At 33.6% G+C, this 6320-nt stretch overlaps 1 protein-coding gene across 1 annotated transcript in view; it reads left to right on the top strand.

The window, feature by feature from the left end:
• The first annotated feature begins 1934 nt into the window (after nt 1-1934).
• LOC142348326 (guanine nucleotide-binding protein G(I)/G(S)/G(O) subunit gamma-12-like) overlaps nt 1935-6320 on the top strand; it is a 390191-nt gene continuing 385805 nt past the window's right edge. Inside the window, exon 1 of the mRNA XM_075399634.1 lies at nt 1935-1956. The gene's annotated coding sequence lies outside the window, so the exon portion shown is untranslated. The remainder of the gene's footprint in view (nt 1957-6320) is intronic.

Here is a 6320-nt window from a genome sequence, read left to right as displayed (position 1 = left end):
TGGATCTTTGTTTCCTATAATTACACCTATGAAAAAGCGCGCCCAATGTTGAAGTTGTTGCCAGTACTTCAAGCTGTTCTGATAGTTGTTGCCTTCCTCCATGCTCTCAAAACAATTTAACATCAACTAGGTGTGCTTTTTGTCACTTGCTACTGGCGGCACAAGACAATTAAAATAAAATTTTTGTGTTGCCCTATCCAATCAACAGCCAGATGAAAACAGACTTCTTTTGTCGGGCTCCTAGTTTGGCCAACCACTTAGACTCGCTGTCTGATATCCCCGTGGATCAGAAAAATTTAAGGGAGTGACTGACCTGGTTTGACGGGAACTTCTTCGACCTTCACTACAATGAATTGTTACCATGCAAGTGGCGTATCATTTGTGGATGCTCACCTTGGACCTGCACTGTAACAGAGCATCTTATTCTTCAAAAAAACGGTGAATTGAATTGTTTTTTGGGATTAAAACCCCTTGAGTTGTAATCTATAAAGTCTGTATTATTTTTATTATTTTCTTTATTATTATTATTATTATTATTATTATTATTATTATTATTATTATTAGTAATTTTATTATTATTATTATTTTTATTAATATTATTATTATTTTTATCATTATTACTATTAATTTTATTATTATTATTATTATTATTATTATTATTATTATTATTCTTATTAATATAATTAATATTTTTATTATTAATATTTTTATTAATATTTTTATTATTATTATTGTTACTACTATTTTTTATTATTATTCTTTTTATTATTATTGTTAGTTATACTATTATTGTTTATTATTATTATTATTATTATTATTATGATTAATATTATTATTATTATTATTATTATTTTTATTATTACTTATATTATTATTATTAATATTTTTAATAAAAATATTGTTATTATTGTTTTTATTATTAATATTATTATTATTATTATTATTATTATTATTATTATTATTTTTATTCTTAGTATTTTTATTATCTGATTTGATATTATTACTACTATTGTCAATATTCTGATAATTATTATTATTATTATTATTTTTATTATTATTATTATTATTATTATTATTATTTTTATTATTATTTATATTATTATTATTAATATTATTAATAAAAATATTAATATTATTATTTTTATAATAATATTATTATTTTTTTTATTCTTATTATTTTTATTATCTGATTTGATATTTTTAATACTATTGTCAATATTCTGATAATTATTATTATTATTATTTTTATTATTATTATCATTATTATTATTATTATTATTATTATTATTATTATTATTATTATTATTATGATGATTATTATTATTATTATTATTATTATTATTATTATTATTATTATTATTATTATTATTTTTACTATTAATATTATCATTATTATTATTAAAATTGTTCTTATTATTATTATTTTTTTATTATTTTTATTTTTATTATTATTATTATTATTATATTCATTATTATTAGTAGTATTATTATTGTTACTGAGTAAACTAAATGAGCAATGCGCTATTTAAAAAAAGCAGCGAGAAAAGTATTACGTCATTTATTAACCATTTAAATGCGCACATAATCTCTTCTTTTATACGTAGAGAGCTCAGAAAAAGTTCTAACATAATTGTCGTTGAGCCTACTAATATACTAAGTCGATTGCGCTCTTTTTAGCCTTAATATTTTTATGTTTCAAAAACGTATCGGTTACCAATCTGAGCCGAAAGTCGGCTGAGACAATTACCTGCTAAAAAAGCTCAAGCTAGATTTGCCTGTAAGTAAACGAGGCTTTTTTGCCTTGATACGTATTAAATACAGTTGTCGTCATCGTGGTTTGCTTTAGAATTGAATCTTCAACGAAAGTCGGTATTTGTCAGCTTTATTTTTGGTGCTGCAACCGGCTTTACGAACACTTTCCTTTAGTCTAATCAGTGATAAACTTATTAAATAGATTTGAAATTGTTATACGTCGTTTGTGAGTACATTGTGTGTTAATGAACTGGGTAATGGGATGCGCTAAACACTGCTGTTTAAAATGCACGCTGCACCTTTCCCCAAATGACTTGGGACAATGACGGAGATGTCAATTTGCTGCTTCTAGAAGGTTCTAGAACAAAACTCACGAGTTCATATAACGGCAATACACGACATTATTCCGACCACTTTTATCCCTTCACCTTTTCAACGAAAAATAATATAGCGAACAAAAGTAAAGTTTGACAGACAGAGGTAGCCCATTGAACGCCAAAAGTGTTGGCGACACCAGCCGATATTTTTTGTTTTACACCTATTGGAGAATCCGATTGCGACGAAACTACTGTTTCGGGTGCGATCCTCAGCGGGAGACCTAAAGGTGCCAACGGGTATAATACCCCAGAGGGAAACGGCATTTTGTCTTCTCAAATACTGATCCTTGGAGTCCATTTATCTCATCCAATCTTGGTGGAACTTGGGGACGCCTAAACAGGACGAACGGAGACGGCAACCAGAGTGTCAAAATGTCTGCAGATTCTTCACATATAACCTCAAAATCGAACAACTGATACAATCGAATGCCCACTGTAACTGGACATTGGAGGATAGACATGGTCATAGAGGCTCAGCTAGCAGTTTGTTTCTGGATAACGGACAAAATGGCCCTATCAAACAAACATGGCGGCACAAATATTTACATACATACATACATACATACATACATACATACATACATACATACATACATACATACATACATACATACATACATACATACATACATACATACATACATACATACATACATACACACATACATACATACATACATACATACATACATACATACATACATACATACATACATACATACATACATACATACATACATACATACATACATACATACATACATACATACATACATACATACATACATACATACATACATACATACATACATACATACATACATACATACATACATACATACATACATACATACATACATACATACATACATACATACATACATACATACATACATACATACATACATACATACATACATACATACATACATACATACATACATACATACATACATACATACATACATACATACATACATACATACATACATACATACATACATACATACATACATACATATATACATACATACATATATACATACATACATACATACATACATACATACATGCATACAAATTTTATGTCGAGCTGAAATCCAGCCCTAATTTTGGGTCGAGCTGGAATCTTCTAATAACTTTTGAGTCGAGCTTAAGTCTTTCGTAAATTTTTGGGTCGAGCTAAAATCTTCTAAAAACTTTTGAGTCGAGCTTAAGTCTTTCGTAAACTTTTGGGTCGAGCTAAAGTCTTTTGTTAAAGATCTCTGTCGAGCTAAAGTCCAGCGTGTCTTAAAGTCGAGGTAAAGTCTTTTCATAGCTCAAATGAGTCGAGTACGGTCTTTTCATAGTACTTTTTGGTCGAGCATTGTCTTTTCATAAGTCTGTACCTAGCCTGGGATGTAGCGTGAAACCCTTTGGAGTCACACTTTTGCACTGAGGAGTAGTTCAGACAAACAGAAAACTGTAAGACTAATACGGTTTAAACTTTTTCCATTCAACATTTTCTATTTCTCGTGGTAAATTTTCTGTAAAATAAACGTCCTTAGCCGGCAAATCTAGCTAACCTCCCATAATTTGCACGGATATTGTATACACTTTATTCAGGTAATTTTCCTCGGTCACCGGCAACCAACCCCTTAAATTTTTTTTGGGGAAAACATCAATTTTGAAAATTTGTCAAAATGTACAATTAATCAAATTGTGGTGTATTTTGCTGCTCTTAACATAAAAGCGAAGCAAAAAAATTTTGAAAAAATTGACCAAATTTGAGAAAATTTTGCAATAGTTTATATAACGTGTTGATAGATTGCGGATCGAACATTTGTACAAAAAAGAGTAAAATTTACAGATTTAGCTCAACATTTTCAAATTTTGAGAAAAAATCAAAAAATCAGATAACTGATTTTTTCGCAAATAAGCGCTTATTCTTGGAAAGTCGTGAAAACTGGGCATTTAACATCAAGTTTCGGAGTTTGAGCAAAGCTCACATCAGTTATGTTTTAAAAACATTATCTGGTTTTCATATTAGCTGCAAGTTCAACGCCATAAAGACTTTGCCTCAAGCGTTACATGACCATTATAAAAAAAGGAATTTACGCATTACAGGGTCTGAGTTTTAATCCTAACGCGGTAAAAGTACGAAAAACTGCTCAGTTCTTTTGAGTAATTTCTTACGTGATAAAAAGAGGCTAGTTATATGGGATGACGTGGTGAAAAATTTATTGTCCCGTCATCGCAGTAACAACAATAAGCCTTTAACACCTTCGCAGCTTATTTCAGTGCTTGAAAAGTATCAGAAGTGCATTGAAGCTATAGTGTATTAACACAGAGAGGCAACTCCCGATATTTACAATCAGCTCAAGCGTAGTACTCTAATTACCATCCACATAATGAAAGTCATTGTGTCTAGACGTAAACAGAAAGATCCTAGTTTACTTAAAGAGTACAGAGCATTACACCAAAGGCCTGCGCTTGAGCTGAAAACACTCACTATAGTGTTAGCAAATAAGAACAATCTCCGGTCCTTGATAACGCGCTCCCGACCGAAAAAACTCTCCAAGTGCCGTCGTAAAACGCTTCGCATCCGTCATGCGTTCGAGGAGGCGGAACTCACTCAAGCCTTCGATAATCTAAATGTCACTTAGTCTTGCGTTGTTGTGGGAGTCTACCCGCTGACTGGCGGTGTGACTTAGTTAACTCACGATTTACGGGTTAGCTTGTGGTTGGTTCTCTGCGAGAGCGCTTTACTAAACGTTTTGCTCTCCCCATTCCTTGAGTTATTATCTACCGTCCGTTTTTCGCAGGTTATCTGGTTTCAATTTTCCGTTTCCTTCCTTTTTGTTTCCGTGTCGCCGTGTTTCTTTCTATCCCCCGTTTATCTGTTGTATGATGTAGTATGTTGAGTTTTTGCTGTAGTAAAATCTCTTTCTGCTAGTATGCTGGTTTGTTGTTTAGTCTCGTCCCTTGCTAGGTAGTGACTTAAATTCATTTTGGAAATACCGCTGGTTTGTTTCGTGAAATTCACAACACTTGTTTGCGAGCAATTTGTTGAAACTTTAATTTGGTAATATGCACTTTTGTTGTCTGGGTATGGTGGTTTGCTAGGGTGTGACTTAAGTTTGTTCTGGAGTTACGGCTAGTAAATTTCCTAACCTTTTCTACTTTTGGTTATACCACTTAGTTGCCGTAAATTATTTTGACTTTGTTTGATAAAGCCCCATAATGTTTGTACTAGTTTGCTCGGCAGTAGCTTCTCTCCTTGTTTCTAGGTTGTGACTTATATTTGTTCTGGAGCTACGGCTAGTTTGTTAGGTTGAGTTCATTGTTGTGGTCTGCTAGCATTGTTCTTCCCGCCTCCTCGCTTGTGGTTTATCGTCTCCCTCCCGTGCTATCCCGGCTACCCGTCCCGTCGCGCGCTACCCGCTCGACGTTTCCTTCTCGTCCGTACCGTTTTTCCGATTTCGACGCGCGCATTCCGCCCGAACTTTCCGCCCCGCCCATGCCATTTTCCCGCTTCGTCGCGCGCTGTTCGCCCGACGCTCCTGTTCGTCCGTCCGGTTTCCCGTTGCGTCGTGCGGTACTCGTTCGTTGTTTCTTCCCGTCCGTCCCGTGTCCCGTTTTGTCCCGTGTCGCGCTTTCTGCGCTCACCGTTCTTTCCTTCTTTTGCCGGGCCGGGTACTATTGTACTCGACGAACATCTTTGCTCTTTGGCGGTTTGCTAGGCAAACCGTCATACTAGGGTTCGGTATAACCCATTTGTGTTGTGTTGTTTCATGTGTGTGTACTTTATAATAGTACCAAGTTAAACTGTTGGTTCCTGTTTTGATAAGATCATGACAACATTGCAGGACAAATTCAACAAACTTTATAGTGCGAGGGCAAAATTAGAGGCTGAACTTAATAACATCTATGGTGAAATTAACATCGCTGTGGATAAGCAAGACAGGAAAGTTAAGATCGAACGTCTGATTGTGAATTGCAAGGATGCTTTTACTAGAGTAGTTGATAAGAATGAAGAGCTCTTTGATCTGGAGCAAAAGCCTGAAGATCCAGATGCTGCCTGTAAGAACCTTGAAAATTGGTTAGAGACTGTAACAAAAAAACTGATGAGTTTATTGCTGCTGCTGCTGCTGCTCGAGGGTATATCAATTCGGTCCATGACAAAGAGACAGCAGAGCTGTATACCTCTCA

Source organism: Convolutriloba macropyga, chromosome 10 (genome assembly GCF_964194025.1).
Source record: "Convolutriloba macropyga chromosome 10, txConMacr16.3, whole genome shotgun sequence".
Lineage (NCBI taxonomy): Eukaryota > Metazoa > Xenacoelomorpha > Acoela > Convolutidae > Convolutriloba > Convolutriloba macropyga.
Note: the sequence above shows the minus strand (reverse complement) of the source record. Positions and strands in the feature narration are given on the sequence as shown.